The 18,680-nt window shown below is 32.1% G+C and overlaps 1 protein-coding gene and 1 long non-coding RNA gene across 4 annotated transcripts in view; one reads left to right on the forward strand and one right to left on the reverse strand.

The window, feature by feature from the left end:
* The window catches only part of PCDH17 (protocadherin 17), a 98,856-nt gene that overhangs the window by 64,849 nt on the left and 15,327 nt on the right, over window positions 1–18,680 (reverse strand). The window lies entirely within an intron of this gene.
* LOC113920209 lies at window positions 1,728–10,725 on the forward strand. The gene is made up of 4 exons (XR_003519258.1): window positions 1,728–1,918; window positions 4,306–4,355; window positions 8,148–8,246; window positions 10,652–10,725. It is a non-coding gene; the product is annotated as an uncharacterized LOC113920209 (long non-coding RNA).

The raw sequence follows: 18,680 nt of genomic DNA on the forward strand, positions 1-18,680 counted from the left end.
CTGTTCTAATAGGGACAGTATCTGAAAGTGTTTGCCTCTTGTTAAAGTTCTAAACAGCTCTGATAAAATACAGGACTTAAACTAAGAAATAGAATACATTTCCCCACTGAATGAAGGACTATTTTTAAATTATGTGTATGTGTGTGCATGTGCATGTGTGTGCATGTGCATGTGTGTATGTATGTTTGCATGTATGCATCAGAGTGTTTGATGAACACTCAACAAGAGTATTGCTACCAAATGTTATTTTGATGAAAATAGAAACATGAGAGGAAGTCATAAAAAAAGGGATTTTAGAAAAAAAGAAAGATGAGAAAAATAAAAGTAGGGAGAAAGGCAAGAGAAAAATAGAGAAGAGAAAGAGAGAAAAAAAACGTATATATACTGTGGAGGAATGAGGGTGGAGAGAGGTAAAAAGGAATGTAAAAGAAAAAAAAGAAAGATTGGTTTATTATCGCAGAATTTCACAAAGTACAACTTTTAAAAATTTGCAGCTTAATCAGTAGCAGAATATTAGAAGTTTACTAATAATGCCTGCATTTATCCATTAAAATAGGTAGAAATGTAAGAAATTGTATGTGTGTTTATAATTACCATAATGAAATAGCCATTTGGCCTTAACAAACATATAACTAACTCACTATAAAACCCACACTGGTTTTAATATAGAAAATAACATTTTCATTATCCAGACTCCAAGGGTGTCAGAAAACTCATTTAAAATAATCTGGATATAAAATAACTGTATTTGCATAGAAAAATGAAAATAGACCCAAAACAAAAGCCATATGTACCACAGCATCATTTAATTTAGAAATAGAAGGGCTTTAAGCTATTTTCCAATAATGTACTCTAAAAATTTAGTTCTACCTTGCACATCTCTAAATCTTAACTTTTAAGTCTAAGAAGAAAGTAAAATTCAAGGTCAGACACTTGAAGCTTTTTAGGTCTCAGCAAAGTAATTAAATATGAATATTTGTAATTCTTGAAAACTTTATCTTCTTCCATACAAACTAATCATAGAAACTAATGTTTTCCCTTCAAACTCATCTTGAATGCAGTAACCTTTACTTTTAAAATATATAATTTGTTTATTTTTTTAAAGTACCTGGAATTAGTAGATCATTACAGAAAAGTTCCAAAATAAACACCGTAAAAACTTTAGAATATGATGATCTTTTTAATCTATTTCAGTCAAGATACAAAGACAGAAGTTGGGGGATTTTTTAGTGATTATTTGCTAATAACAAAACAGATCTGAACTATCTTATCAAACTGAGTCCACCCTCCTAGTTTGACTTTTTTGTTTTACTGTTACTTTGTTTGCTGAATATGAAAACTTAGATATTCTTTACTTTCCTTGGTACAGAAAACACAAAGAAATAAGCAAGTAATCACTTAAACAGACACACAAAGTGGATAAGTCTGCATGATATGAAGGGTTTCTTTGATTATTTGCCCTATGTATTTCTCCAAAAGTACTCAGTAGATTGTAGTCAATTTATAAATGATATTCAAAATCAGAATTTTTGTCAGCAGTAGTCAATAATAAACTATTCCTAATGTATATCAGAATGTATATTTATATGTTCTACAATTTGCTCATCCTATTATAACTCTAGAAAACAAATCATGTTTTTTTTTTAAAGATTTTATTTACTTATTTGAGAGAGAGAGCGTGAAAGAGAGAGCCCAAGAGGGAGTAGAGTCAGAGGGAGAAGCAGACTCCCTGCTGAGCAGGGAGCCCGATGTGGGACTCGATCCTGGGACTTCGGGATCATGACCTGAGCCGAAGGCAGTTGCTTAACCAACTGAGCCACCCAGGCGCCCCAAACAAATCATGATTTAACAACAAGTGTCCATGAGGAAGACCAAAAGGAAGCACCTACTGAAACTGATCCATGTTGGCTGAAATTAGGTAAGTTCTTTATTTATGGAAGTAGATTAATTTGATATGACCACTTACAAGTGCCTAAGAAAGTTGAGTTGAAAATGGATAGTAAAAGGAGTCAAAATAGATTTTTTACTATTAAAATAATAAAAATAGAAAATTTTAAAATATATAAAGCATTTGATAAAAGTCATCATCTATTAATGATAAAAATTCTCAGTAAAGTCAGAGTAGAAGGAAACTTCCTCAACTGTATATAGAGCATCTAAAAAAAAAATAGTATAACTAACATCATGCTTACTAGTGAAGGACTGAAAGTTTTCACCCTTGGCTTTCACCACTTTTATTCATCATAGTGCTAAAAGATCCAGTAAGTTCAAAAGGCATAAAAAAGAAATAAAGGATAAATTAAATAGGAAGGGGAAATTTTTCAGTTATTCTATTCACACATAATATTGTTTAGGCAGAAAAAAAGAAGGAATCAAAACAAACAAATCACAAACAAAACTTCTTAGAACCAATAAATAAATTAAAGTTGCCATAAAAATCAGTCATATTTCTATATTCTAGCAACGAACTCTAGAAAACCAAAATTTCAAAAGCAATACATTTATCATAGTTCCCTTAGAATCAAATGCTTAGCAAATAAATATTCTCAAATAACAAGTACAGAATCCGTATCCTGAACATGACAAAAAATGATGAAATAAATCAAAGAAGACCTAAATAGATGAAGAGATATATTGTGTTAGTGGAGTGGAAGACTCAACATGGTAAAGATGTCAATGTTCCTCAAATGATCTATACATGTAACATAATAACATTCACATTTACAGCATGATTTTATGTAAATATAGACAAGATTCTAAAATTTACAACAAGAAGCAAAGTGACTATAATAGGCAAAATAGTTTTGAAAAAGAATAAAGTTGAAGGAATCACACTGTTTTGAACTTACTATGAAGCTACGCTAATCAAGACAATGTAGTATTGTAGACAGAAAAGACATATAGATCAATAAAACAGAAGAGACTGCCCATACGTAGCCCATAGAAATATGGCGAATTGATCTTTGACAAAGTTGCAAAGGCAATTCAATATGTAATTCAATAGAAATGAACCTTAACTTATACCTCACATTTATATATATACATACGTGTATATATACATATGTCAAAATGGATCATATGTCTAAATGTAAATGCAAAACTATAAAACTTTAGGAGGAAACTTAGCAGAAAATCTTTGCGACCTGACATTTGGTAGAGTTCTTAGACATGATACCAAAAAAGCATAATCCATAGAAAAAAAAAAGACCCAAACTGATGCAGCAATTTGGTATTTACCTTAAAGAAATGTAAATTAGACTCACATGAAAGATTTGTACATAAATATTTACAGGAGATGTTTTTGTCAAAACTGGAGTCAGCCCAGATATCTTTCAATAGGTGAACAGACAGACTGTGGTGCATGCATGCAATGGAAAACTATTTAGCAATAAAAAGATGAACTAGTGATGTAATAACATGGATGAATCTCAAAAGCATTGTGGTGAGTGCAAGAAGCCAGTCTCAAAAAATTGCATACAGGATGATTCCATTTATAAAACTTCTCAAAAAAGAAAATATCAAAAACTGTTATGACAAAGAACAGATCAATGGATGCCAAGGTTTAAAGTTGACTACGGATACAGCATAGAGAAGCTTTTTAGGGTGATAGAACTGTTTAGTATCCTGTTTATAGTGGTGGTTTCATGAAGTTTTATATATACATGATTAAAAATACATAGAACTCTACACTCAAAAAAGGGTTCATTACTATATGCTAATAAAAGGTAATTCCAAATTAAATCTAAAATGACATCTGCATGTCATATATACTGAAGATCCTTCCATCTCAAAGAAGATTATAAAACTACAAGCGCTTTTATTAAATATGTTCAATAAAGAATGTTTCTGAACTTTGTCTTTTAAAATTATACAGAGCCAACTTTTAAAACCTATGTAGAAATTCCATATTCATTTGGACAGACTACAAATGGATCCAGATATAAAGATCTATTTAGCCACACTAGCAAACCCAAGCAACAGTTCTATAAGACAGCCACCTTAATATGAATTATTTAGCTAAATTTTCATTTGTTTCAAAGATGTTTTTCTTGTGTGCAGTTCCCGTTTTCCCAGCCATAACATAAATACTTCAAACGAAGTTTGCAGACTGCATTTATTGCAAAGGAACAGCTTTTTTTTCTTCTTTTAAGTAGGCCCCATGCCCAATGTGCAATTTGAACTTGTGACCCTGAAATCAAGAGTTGCATGCTTTACCGACAGAACCAGCCCGACAGAACCAGCCAAGCACCCAAACAAAGGAACATTTTTTTTGTTTTGTTTTGTTTTGTTTTTATTTCAATGCAGGAAAGAAACATGGCTACATTTTGAACAACTGGGATCCATCCACAGAAAGGGTGAGTTTTTAAATTTAGAAAATGTCTTGTAAATTGATTCTGCATTTGGAAGTGAATAGAATATCTTTGTAAAGACTCTAAAGACATTTAATTGAAATGATTAGTATCTAGGATGTACTGAAGTGTATGCAAAATGTCATCAAAATAATTTTGTAACTTTGGTGGTAAAATTAGGATATACTATTTAAAATGTGTGGTTTTATATTGTATATGAGATAACGTATGAAAATTCCTTAGTTATCAAATATAATTCTTGTTATAATTTTTACATTAAAAAATCACACATGCAGCACTATAATAATCATGAAATAATGATAAGTGGGTGTAAGTCTGGGCAATTTTAAAACAATATTTGGATTTCTAGAAAATGAGACAACTGTGGGATGAGAAAAATAAAGACCTCTTTGAGTCTCATTTCTAATTAATTTCTAAGAAAAAAATATCAGAATACTATTTTCCAAAAGTATTCCTGCAAAAGGAAGAGAGAAAAATAATTCAAGCATGAGGAAAATGGATAGTACAGTTAGTTTTCACCATTGTAGATGTTATTTCAGTAAATTCTAGAATTCAATCTGTGATTAGTGCAATCACTATGTGATAAAAATATACACAATACCTTGGTACTAATTTGCCAGTATTCTCTTATATTTCCCATTACAGAGTCATGGGGCAGTCAGGAAATTTCTTATGGAGAAAACAATTTTTGACAAACCAAACAGCTCTGGCATTTCCAGAATCACTGATGTGGAAACATGGGTAGCAGTGGTTCCTAAACTGCTGGTATCCTTGATATCCTTTTACCTTTCTATGTCTGTTTCTTTATCAAACAGGAGACTTTTGAGACAGAGGCTCAGTGGGTAAATTCATTCCATAAACAAACCTTTAGCTTGGACCCTAGGCAATATTTTAAAAATCCAGCATTCAACAATGTAAAATTCACAGTATCTGAGATCTGATCAGGAATTATAAGGTATGCAATAAACTAGGAAAATATAATCCATGGCTGGGAGAAAATCAATAAAAACGGATCCAGGCATGAAAAATATGATGGAATTAACCAAAAAGAATCTTAAAAATCTGTTAGAATATTAAAAATATGGTCAAGAACATGAAAGCATGAACTTGAGAGTAAGTGTCTCCTTAAATTTTGAGCCCTCAGTACCTCCCCTGTGTCAGCTTCATCTTGGGCCTCAAGGAGAGAAATAGATGATACAAAAAAAGACCCAAATGTAACTTGTAAAAGTGAAAACTACAAAATTTGAGATTAAAAAATACACTAAATAGGACTGACAGCAAATTAGATACTGAAGAAGAAAAAAAGATGCAGTATTTTGTACCAGGTTCTAAAAGTATTTGCCTCAATAATTTTATATATATAATATTAAATTTATCCTTTGTGTTTGTCCAAGTTTTACACATTTGTGTCAACATTGTCTTTTTAAATTTGTAATATACTAGAAAGTAGAGACAGGTATGTCAAATACAAGAAGGATCTCCCAAAGGTTGCAATACAATATGAAGAGAGTTTTAATTCTAGAGGTATTGATTTAGAATACCTCTAGAATACCTTTTCTTTTTCTTGTTAAAGAAAAGTGAAAGCATGTCCTTAACTCTTTGAAGTCATCTTTTAGAGAGAACTTCTTACAAACGAATTTGGGGTTGGATGTGTAGTTATGGTGTTACATCATTATAGCTTCAGCTACATACTAAGATGATCAGTGTTTTCCTGCTTCAGAGGTACAGGGGAGTGGAATTTTGAAAGTTCTTTTGAATTAGGGACATAAGGTTGACTGCATATATTGATGCCATTGGGTTGAAAACAAAGCCAAACAAGTTGAACTTTTCCCTTAATTCAAAGGCACTGCTTTTCACATTAATAGTGAGCACTCTTTTTGCAGCAGACTGAACACAAGGGAGAGTTAAGAGGTGAATAATTCACTTGAAGCCTTTTCATACCGACATTGCTTCTGATAGCTTTGCCTTCAACAGAATATATGGTGTGGTTCTTTCTACATTGCTGAAGTAGGCAACAGCATTTTAAGCCACCACTTATAAAGTTATCTGACAGCACCTATGGCTTTGGAATTTTCAAAGTCCATGAGGCATGGCAATAACTGTATTTATTAATGACTTCCAAAATAATACATTTTATACAAGTATAGTGTGGTCGACATTTGTGTTTTGCAACTACAGGCATAATAAAAACATGAATTCTTACCACATTTAGCAAAAACTAGCATTACTTTGAATTAAAAATGAGAGGAGAAGAATAGCCACATCCTGTAAGAGAGCATTTTAAATCTACTGCTCAATTAGGATGACTGGGATGATTTTTTTTTTAAAGTAACATGGCTGTATATTAAAAGCTCTTGCAGGGCGCCTGGGTGGCTCAGTTGGTTGAGCGACTGCCTTCAGCTCGGGTCATGATCCCAGGGTCCTGGAATCGGAGCCCTGCATCGGGCTCCCTGCTTGGCGGGAGGCCTGCTTCTCCCTCTTGGACTCCCTCTGCTGGTGCTCTCTCTCTCTCTCTCTCTCTCTCTCTCTCTCTGTCAATTAAATAAATAAATAAAAACTAAAAAAAAAAGCTCTTGCAAGTGTTAACTCTTTGGTACATGACATTGATAACTTTAATAGTAACTTGTGTGCCAGAATTTAATTATGTAATTTATGAATCTTAAAGAAAACCATCTTTGACAAGAAAGAAGAAAATTGAGATAATCAAAAGGTAGGAGGAGTGCTATTTGTTATCTATAAAAGCACACAGAATAGAGAATACTGTACATTCTTTTTTGATATTTGCTGAAGCTTGGAGTCCATAGGCCACCAAGGTGCCACTGAATGTTAGATGTGCTTTCTCACTGGCAATGGCATAGAGTTATGCCATGAGTTGATGTTTTAGGGGGAAAAAAATCCAAAATTCGAGTTGCTAACGCCAACATCTCCAATTAACCCATTCTCTTCAGTACAGTCAGTCTCTCCATGTCAACCTTAGCTAATACTCAGTCTTTTCTTTTTCTTCCAGTGATGGTAGTGGTCGTGGTTGGGGGGGCGAGGAGAGGTTGGGAGTTCTAGTCCTTTCCATTTTTTATTTGTTTGGTTGGTTTTTGCCATCTCTCAGACAGATATGTTGTCTTAGAAGACTCTCCTCTGCTTTCCTCTTATCATGCTCTTTTTCTGTCTCTATTAAGAATATGAAAGGATTATCCCACTGGAGGGAATACCTAAAACTGGATACTCTGCAGTTGGGCCTCCAAACTGAGCAGTCAAAGATACATGTAGCCTATGAAAAGTCATTAGAAGTCTGAACTTCTAGAACTCTGACATATGAAGAGAAAGAGAGAAAAGGGAGGGAGACAAATTGGTGACTTATGATTTTACTTATTATCCCCATGAATGCCGAGTCTTCTGCAAGATACATTTCCTTAAAATCTTATTTTATTAGAGTTAAAGAACTTGCTAAAGCAAAAGGAAGTTTTTATAAATTGATTTATTTAGATTCAAACCAGTTTTCAGTCTAATTCATTTAGCTAAAATGGACCTATTTTGAATCCATACTGCACTGAATCTAAATTTATGTAAATCGTGTCATTGTGCACTTTCTGTGGTAGGAGGCTTGGAGTATGCTGCCCTCTATTAGGATCTACAAAACAGTATTAATGATATTTATTATTCATTCTTCCCAATTGCCCTAGAAGACATAATAGTGTTATTGTCTACATGGTTTCTTTAACAGAGAAGCTACAGCCAACTAATTTTCATAAAGTTACCCATCATATAACCGATTTGTTGCAGAACAATAACTCTTGCTGGTGACTGCCAGGACCAGTCAGTTGCTGCACTGCCTCTCTAAGAAACAGAGAAAAATAAGGCTCCATCCCAATATTTTCAGAAGTAAGTTCATGAGAAATTAATGTAACTTGCCTTGAAGTGCTTTTAAAAATTATTGTTATACACTAAGAAAAAAGAGTGCTACTCTCCCCCTAATAATAAGACAACTCATTGAAAAAGTCTGCACTTTTACCTTTTTATACTTGCATGTTAAATTATTTGAATATGCTGAACATTATGTATAACTCCAATAACTAGATTTCTTTCCCTTTGGACAATAACATAAAAAGGTAATAATGGCCGTTTATTACCAAATATTCTAATGCATGCAGTAGATTTAACTGTATGATTACTTACCATCATGATAGTCATAAAATTGTCAAAATAGGCACTTTTGAACACTTACCTTTTAAAGTGCAAAAGAAATTCAAGATATTACATTTAGTCAATCATTATGTAAAATTCCCAAAAAACAAATAACTAATTTAAAAGGTGAACCAAAATGTCTGCCTGTTATCCATTTCATCAGCTTATTTTTTCAAAATACACTCAAATTAAAAACATTATGAATGCAATGATTTTGATACACACAGTTCAACAGTCTTGCTCCCCCAAATATTAAATGTTTAATCATAAGATAAAGTCAATTATTATTCAGATAATTCATTTTGCAAATGAAAAAATTATCAGCAAGATCAGATTCCTGTCTGATTTTCCATCTGTCTTTCAAATCATCACCTATATAGGTATATTCCAGTTTCTAATAGAATTTAAAAAATAGAAGGAATTCAAGGTGAAATTGAATGATGCACACCTTTCTCATTTTTTCCTTCCTCCAACTCTTGATAGAGAATTTTTAACTCTTTAGAAGCAATAATGCAGGCAACCAGCTAACCAACCAATATATTTGACAATAGTTAGTAAATACTTTGGGGGAATTTTGAAGCCCCCAGTCTTTTGCATGGGTTTCAAAGATAATTTACTATGCTTTCCAAAATAACAAAAATCATATACAAATTTAAATTTTCAAAAAAATTATCCATTGTATTTGAATTTCTGGTTTGAAAAAGAAAAGAGTAATGTGAGAATACAATTATGAAAATTTAGGAGATAATATACAAAGAATTTGGAAGACCTGTCCTCAGAAATGACTATTACAAAGTAAAAGGCATTCCTAAATTTGAAGAAAAAATTTAATTATTAATGAAATTTATGACTATTAGATTACTAGAATATTTATCATTTTCCCTCTGAAATACAAGAATAAGTATCACATTCAAAATGTATGATTCAATGGAAAGAGTCTATTTTAGGTTGGCATTCATACCTGAAATTAAAATAAAGCTAAGTGTCTTTACTAATGTTAACAGATTTTTAATTAAACATTAGCACAAAATGAAATGAAATATCTCTACTCTTTATCAGACTGACACTTAATACCTAATTCAAGTATCCCCAGCTTTCTTTGCTTGGAGACTTCAATTCTAAGAATTTTTTCTCCTGTAGTAAAAGCAGCAGTCTTACCTACACAATCGTTTCATGAGATAATAGGCCTGCATTCTTCCATATCTAATTTTGAAATAATGGACAAACACCTTGATCTTGTTAGAGACTATTTATAATTTACATGGTACAGTTTTTTTTAAATACACAAATGGAAAGAAATTAAGAAATGTTAACAGTTAGTAATGCCTTACAAAACTAGTTGGTGAACCCTGGCCTGTGGCCCACTATTTTTGAAAATCAAGTTTTTTGGAATTCATCTATGCCCTTTCATTTATATTTTGTCTATGGCCACTTTCATGCTTCAATGGCAGAGCTGAGTAGTTGTGACAGAGACCGTATGGCCCATAAACCCTAAAATATTGACTATCTGACCCTTAACAGTAAAAGTGGCAGGATGCTGGCTTAGAAAAACTAAGTTAAAATTAAAATAAAAAAATTAAAAATTAAAATTAAAATTTTCACTCTATTCACTCCTGTAGATAAAATACTAATGAGGCATTTTCACATATACACTCTTTTTAATTAGGTCATAGTTTAAGGAAAAAAAAAATAACCCACAAGTCATTTTCATCCTCTGTGGGACAGACTTCTCTCACAGAGTTTGCATTTGGAAGGTGCCTGATTGAAAAACTGTTCATATTTTTTTTTAATGGATTTCAATGTTAGGTGATTTGTAGCATGTTTATATTCAATTCCAAACTACTTAAAACTGTGGAAACAGTACCATCACGGGAACACCTGAAAACAAAATGCACTTAGACACATTAAGTTTCCTGAAGTGTATCACAAGTTCCTCTAGAGTGTACTTAGAATAAGAGTAAGTAACCTGTTCTTTCCCGGAGAAAAGAACTTTTCTGTTCTTGGTCCTTTGTCTCCTGTTCTTCCTTATGTTTTTTACAGGGTGATTTTTGTTATTGTTTCTCATCTTCTCCAAATCTATTCCTTCCTTTCAACTTCACCAGCTGGAACCATTATAATTTCTATTTTATGAATAGAGAAACTGAGGCCTGTGGAATTCATGAAAGGCTAGCTGGAGATCCCAGTATGAGTAAGTAAGAGGAACAAGTTTCTTTTGACTTAAAATTTTACACTCTTTCAAATAAAAAGCCTGCAAGTGCTGTAATGATCCATCTTCCTTTTGTGTGTATTATGCTTTGCTTTCTAGTCTATTTATCATTGTCTGATGTATTTTACAGATTTATTACTTTCATTCTAATAATGCTTGTTAATCAATGCTCCCTACTGAGTTCTGATACCAGGTCACACCCCCTTGAATGGCTTTGTTCCTGTAATTGTTCAGCTCTGAATCATTTTAAACACAGATAAAAGCAATGAGGTCTACTGGACAACTTTGATTCAAATAAAAGAATCAAAGCCAGTTCTATGATCAAATCTGATGATCCTGGGCTGCTTCTGGAGTCTCCAAAATTTGGAAATATTTTCACTTTATTTTCTTTATTATGTTATGTTAATCACCATACATCACATCATTAGTTTTTTGATGTATTTTCACTTTATTGGACCAACTTATAGAACCTCTTGAATCTACTGCTGCTTGTCAGTTTGAAAGACCCTGTGACAATGTGTCATAGGTACATAGGTTCCAGCAGAGTTTCTGAAGCTTTGTATATGGAGGCCTTAAAGAATTCTTTTCCAAATTGACCTGCATTCCAGGAACTAAGTTGTAGTAACTCATAGTAGCAATTATTCATGCTACACAATGTTTTCATACTCCATAGATACCTCAATAGAAATGCATGTCAAACATGATATCCCAACTGGTATAGGAACAAAAACCCTAAACTCTGAGTCAGATGACATTAATTCTCTATTCCTAGCTAGCTGTATATATGTGAGTAACATTTCTGTGCTTCAGTTTTCTCACATGAAAAGAAGTGTAAATGAAATCAGATGTTATCATATGTCTCTAACTTTCTGATATTCATTGCCCTACAACAGTTCTTTTGTAGAAACTTTTCTTCAGTTTCTACCTGGTGTGAGCTTTTTTTCTTCCCACAAGGTCTCCCTGCATAAAAAGCACAGTTCTTAAGGAAGACTTAATAACATCCTTCCACTTCAAGTTTACTTCGGTAGTGTAAGAATTTTAAAATATCTGGAAATTATTTTTTTGGAAGATGGTCCATCAAAAATTGGTCACTTTTTAAAATGTCTACTTAACACTAAAGTAAAAGTGACCAATCCTGGTTTAGAGAGGTCAAAATGGAAATTTGTGATAAAATAAATTAGCATTCCAGTAAAATTACTTTTTTATAATCATAAGTATTCTGGAATAAAATTGTACTCTTGTACAATTGCTAACATTTGGGTCAACTGAAATATTGTTTTTATGGAAAATATGCCTGCATATCAGTACCCTAACTGCTTCAATGTTTTATGTCATTTGCTGTTAACAACAATAACCATATGTGTTATTCAACATTTAGTATTGATTATATCATTTATATGCATAATCATATTTCGTCTTGAATTCTTATGATAGCTCTATGAGTAGCAAATAGTATAACACTTAATAAAAAAACAGAAAAAAAAGTTAAGCAACTTGCTCTGGACTGAAAACCTTTTTTTTTTTTTAACCAAGAACCTTGGAAATTGAATCTCAATATAAAGAATCAAACTGTCAATCAGGGAGTAGCTGATTAAATGAATTATCCATTAATTGGCCCAGAATTCCAGCACTGTTAAGATAATATGAAACTACATCATTGACGTGGAATGATGTCTATCTATGATATATTTATATAATTTTAGGCAAAAAGCAGCTTAAGATATTATGTTTAGTATATACCTGTAAAAAATCTAGTGGTGTGTCGTGCATGTGTGTGCACTTCACAGCATGGGAAGACAGGTTACGATCCCTTATTCAAAATCTTTGCACTCAGACATGTTTTGTAATCCCTAACTCTTTCATATTTCAGAATGACATTTTGTTGTACATGTCATGTATTACCCATCCCAGCAGGGAATAGTACAATACCTCAAATTTAAACAGCTTAATATTTCTTCAATAAAAAATGTTCATATTAACACTAAGTGGAACAAGTAAAGATTAAAAATAGTCTTAAATCAGTTCAGGTCCGAGAAGGGACTGTGGATCTGAACAACAAAAGGTTAGCAAAAGCTACCTCTGAATACTGAATTATAAGCAATTTTATAACTTTTTAAATGTAAATTTCTCTATTTTCAGTCCACAAATATGTAACAAGTTCTTATGATACACTAGCTGCTGTTTTAGGTATGGATTTTTAGCAGAAGTTTTGCAGTAAAAATTCTTCTTAAAATACAAAATGACTATAAACTTAATGACTATAGTGACTATAAATAAATAAAAACATAATCATTTAATTTTGAAATAAAGAAACTCAAAGACGCATATACTGCACACAAAAAAATCTGAAATTATTTTAATGCAAAAACTTGGATTTTTTGCATATAAGAGTTTTATAATAGTTGCTGTTATTCCCAAGAGTAAAATCTCTTCTAGGGAAACTATTGACTTGGTGAAAATCAAATAGGAAAGAGGTAACTGGCATTGCAGTCAAATGTAGCCAGTTCATCCCTGGGGGCTGACTACAAGTTCAATGATAGAGTAGTTGAAATCCAAAAGGCAATAGACTAGTAGTGCCTGAATCTCAGCTCTACAGGTCTAGAAGCACAGTCTCAGTGAAGTAGCTTCATCTTTAGAATATCTGTCATGGAGCACAAAAACCAAGGGTCCAAAAATCTCATATATTTACCTTTCTTTTTTTTTTATTTTTTTTTTAAAGATTTTATTTATTTATTTGAGAGAGAGAGAGAATGAGAGATAGAAAGCACGAGAAGGAAGAGGGTCAGAGGGAGAAGCAGACTCCTTGCTGAGCAGGGAGCCTGATGCGGGACTCGATCCCGGGACTCCAGGATCATGACCTGAGCCGAAGGCAGTCGCTTAACCAACTGAGCCACCCAGGCGCCCCTCATATATTTACCTTTCAATTGTCCTTAAAAAACTCTTCTTTATAGATTACTTAATTCTATGTTTTTTTTTTAAATATTATGTGCCCTGCTTGTATGTACATTTTTGACACATTTTTGAATGAATATAAAACACAAAGTAGATAATTTTTCCCAAAAAGAAGTGAACAAAATGGAGGAATTTTTCCCTTTTCTGATAGCCTGCTTTTAAAAACGGAATCAGGTTGTCATATATAGTTTGAAAAAATAGGTTTTTCCCGTCTCTGAAGGACCATGAGTTTATTCAAGCAGAGTTAGGTAGTTTATAAAAGCTATCCACGTAATATAAAAAAGACAAAGTATAAAACTCTTCCTGCAGCCTAATTTGATTTAAGGTTCCCGATACCCCTTTTCTTAAGAGGACAGAACATCCAATATGAAATGGTGCACCTAGTAGCATAGTACATAAATAGCTCAGGCTGAAAGCATAACAATAAGCTCTCTATTATTGCAGAACCAATAAATAAGCATAATGAAAATTATGACACATTATTACATTACTCTGTATTGCCTCTATTCATTAAAAAAAGATGAGTGCATTTAAAATAATTTCACATGTCAAATGACAGTAAACCTTCCAATTGAGATATTGAAAGGAATATTTGTAAAGGGCGGATGCATGGTCTTATGTGGCTTATATCAAGATTACAATAGAAGCATGGAGTGTCTGAGATATAACTACTTCATTCCAAACTGATAGTAGCATAGTATCCCAAACAGTTACATCATTCACCTGCGCTGTGTGTGTTCTGATATTATGAAGTCAATAAAAAACACATTAAAAAGATTTAGAAAAGATTTCCCTGTCAATTAGCCCTTGGATGGATTCTACTTTTTCAGTTTCCCTGTTGATTTAATATACTAGATTATATTAGCAGCACTGGCTTGTAAACAAGGAAGATCTGAATCCTATTAGTGGAGATATGCTGCCAAAATAATCAGCTTCCTACTTAACAAGTTTCCAAGTATTTGGAAAAGCTGTGAAATGGGATTATAAGGTTAAGCTGTGTACATCTGGCTCATCACTATATAAATATTTCAGAAATTTGATCTCATAGGCAAAGAAACACCTGTCTAATCATGACTCTTTTCCAAGTTACAATGAACTTCAGTGAGCAGAGCAATACACAAATGCTGACAAGAAATGATGATCAATTTACATAATGTATTTCTTGTGTTAGGCATATAATTTTATCATATATCACTCTTCTGAGTGAAGACAAGAAATATTTTGGGAAGGTTCTGTGGCATCCTATTACGTTGGCAAAAAGGATTGAGGGAGGTGCAAAAACTTTTAAAATTCAGGATAACCACCTGAAGTACTAAATATTGCTTTTTTTTTTTTCTTGTGCCATGGTATATAACTTTAGAGTAATTGGATGTTGTAAGTATAAACTAGTATAATATGGACCCGGAGAATAATTAATGAGAGGCAGGAGTTCGTGCATAAAATAACAGTAAAAATCCACAGTCCTTCTAGTTAATCGAAACCTTAATGAATTTGAACATCAGTTGCTTTAACCAGATCCAGGATTAAATAACTATGCTGACTCATTGTCAAATATACACCAGCCCATTAGGCCTAATTTTATGTTTTCAAATTTTGTTCAAAAACATAATTGGGTTAAAAATGTACCGAATATGGCTCTTATCAAATTAACTTCAAATGTCCAACTTGAAAACATAGATTTTGAAACTGTGGTCCAAAATGGTAGTTAAAGGTCAATGAATCAAATTTCCAATTATATTTCCTGGGAGCAGATGGGTGCAATGAAACCTAATGATTGAATTTTAAATGCTTTCATGCACCTTTTATCTGTTTCCCAACATGTTGATTCTACCTTAATACTCTAACAAGATAATAGGTTTATTACAATTAACCAACTGAAATGATATCTCCATTTTCCAATTATTTATATCATATTACCTGGGGATATTGAATCAGAGCTCCTTTCCTCTCCTACCCCTAGGGCCTTTCCATCACCATCCTACACTTACACCAAACAAAACCCAAACTCTTAATATCATTAAATAACAGGTGTGTCCTGGGAGATCTGACTTCTCTAGTTAAATGATGAGTACTTAAAATGAAGCCCAAATTCACTGAGGCTCATTAGGAAATTTGTAATGAAAATACTTCAAAGGTATTTGTTGAATAAGTTTAACTATAAATTTCCTTTCCTTATGTTATAAATTGATACATTAGTCTATTTCTCTGACCTGCATAAGCTTAATATATAAAGAAGGTTTATCAAGTGGTTAAAAAAAAATTGTATGTTCTAGGGGCACCTGGCTGGCTCAGTTGGTTGAGTGTTAAACTCTTGATCTCAGGGTTGTGAGTTCAAGCCCCAAGTTGGGCATAGAGTTTACTAAAAAAATTTGAATGTTCTATTTTAGGAACAGCAAGTGGAGGATTTTATCTCTATTATATCTCAGTAGAGCACATCCATGCCCAAAGAATAAAAGGAAGGAATTATGGAATTTATTGCTTTTACATAAAAGAAATCAATATGTTATCTCTTAAAGTCTAGATAAAAGGAAATCTAAAAAGCTTTTTTATTTTAACTAATAAACAAAAGTTTCTCATCTATTAAATGCATTTTAATAATGCTAAACATAATATTATTTAATCCAACCCTTCTCAAATTCAACCCACCCCTCTATAGCTCCACTATAGAAATCAACTATAGGCATCTGAGGTCTGAATGTACATATAGTTAAACACAGCTTAAGGTGATAAAAAAAACACCACGGTATCTGAGTTCTTCAAAAATATTTACATTAGATGTAAATGTACAATGTTCTTAAGGTATCCCTGTAAAAATATATTTTCTGAATGGATATCGCAGAAAAGAGACCAGATGAAAAGAATAATGAGAAAACAATCAGAACAAGTCAGCATAAGACATAAATAATAATTCCCTTCCTTTTGCTTCAAACTATGTGTTTTGATGATAATTTTCAAATATCTAAACAACTTTTTGAAATTTCTAAACAAATAATATGTTTTCAGATTATATGGCTTTATGTGAAGACTAATATAAATGCACAAAACCTGGTATATTTATAGGACATTCACATTTTTCCAACACTGTTTAAAGTCATATTTCCAGCAGATTTCTAAGCTGTATTTTTTAAAAGAAAGCATGTATGATAGTTCAAGAAAAGCACATTCAGAGAAATGAATAAAATTCAGACAGATTATGGACATTTACAGGACTAGTTTCTGATCTTCTGAGAGGGTATCTACTCCCAGTACTCAGGCTTCTCTTAGTGACAGGAGAGCAAGACCAGCCTGGCAAACTCTGGAGTGAGCAGCACCCATTGTTGCTAGGCCTTCTTTCCCCAAAATGCCAAATATTCCAGAGTAAATTTACAGATGTGCTCAAACTACAGTGTTTGGATAATTGTGGATATAAATGTCCCTGCTGAGAACTTGCTATTTGTTGGTTTATCTTATATAATATTTATTTAAAACTTTCAGAAAGTCTTTCTCTTATTTTTGAATGTTAACTGACAATGAATCCTAAACTTCTTAAATTTATATTTCTCTGCTCCTTTCTATTATATTTTCTTTCACTTTGTATCCCAACTATATGGCAAGTGGAGAGAATTAAATTTTTAATATGGTTTGAAAGTTCATTCTGCTTGAAAACTTTACTCTATCAAACCTCCTTATTGTTTGATATGGATTTCGCAGTTAAAGTTTAAAATTTAGATAAATAGTAATTAAGTCCTAGAATAGCTTAAAAGTAGTGAATTGTTTCAATTAAGTGTTTTTTAATTTTTTTATTTATTAAGTGAATTTATGATTATGGATCGAACAACTCTGTAGGTTGTAGATATGCTTTAAATAACAATACTGAAATGGGCAACATACTGTTTATATAAATGCTTAGCTTATGTTTCCTCAATATGTGCATAAAATTTCATACCGCCTACATGAAATAGATTCTGAAATTTTGAGAAAAATTTTGTAGGTTGGATTATTATTATTATGCACATCGATTATTGCCCACGATGATATTTTTTCCCATTACCAGATGGCAAATGGTTGGTACCAAAGTGATTAAATCATAAAATTATATATTAACAAATACAAATAAATATAATCCCAAAATTACTATTTATGGTTTATCTATAATTTCATTTCATTAAGAAAGTCCCATTGATAAAATAATCACATTATTTTCTTAATAATTTACTAGAGCTGTATGATTCTTAAAGCCTTAACAAAGAGACATAACATTTGAACTGTGTGGTTTTAATACTTTATAAAACATATCAAGGAATAGGACAAAAGACAAAAGACATACTCTTACCAACACTACTTGCTCTTGATATACAGTATATATATATATCTGTATATATATATATACATACACATATATACATAAATGTAGACACATATACATGTGTGTATATGTGTGTATATATATATATAAACAAATTCACTGAAAGTTTGATGTTTATAATCGTGAACTGTGATCATTTTCTCCCATGAACTTGTAATAGTATCAGTAGAATTGTATAGGAATTTTCATTGTAGTTATTAAGAAGGTAACTATTACAAATAAAAATTATCAAAATATGCCACCTTCAAATAAATTGTTTACCAGGATGTTTATACAAATAATATCTTAGACTTTGACTTCTGTACTTTCTAGTTTTGGATCTAAACTCCAGCTCATATCTGATCAGTGATCAGAGGATTATAAAGAATCCAAATTTTTAAGTCCTTACTATGTATCAGAAACCATGCTAGGTTCTCCCAACTACAGAGACAAGCAAGATGTCATATGGTCGCTGTCCTCCAATATTCAGCTATTTAAGCTGCTTTGTGACAAATTAGCTTTGCTAATAGTTATAACATTGATCCAGAGTTTTAAAACTGTTGAGATTTAATAATATTCATTATTTTGTGTGTAGACCAATTAGATCTTTATAGAAACAAAGTCTACATACCACAACCAAAGAAGGAAT

Source organism: Zalophus californianus, chromosome 3, assembly GCF_009762305.2.
Source record: "Zalophus californianus isolate mZalCal1 chromosome 3, mZalCal1.pri.v2, whole genome shotgun sequence".
Classification (NCBI taxonomy): domain Eukaryota; kingdom Metazoa; phylum Chordata; class Mammalia; order Carnivora; family Otariidae; genus Zalophus; species Zalophus californianus.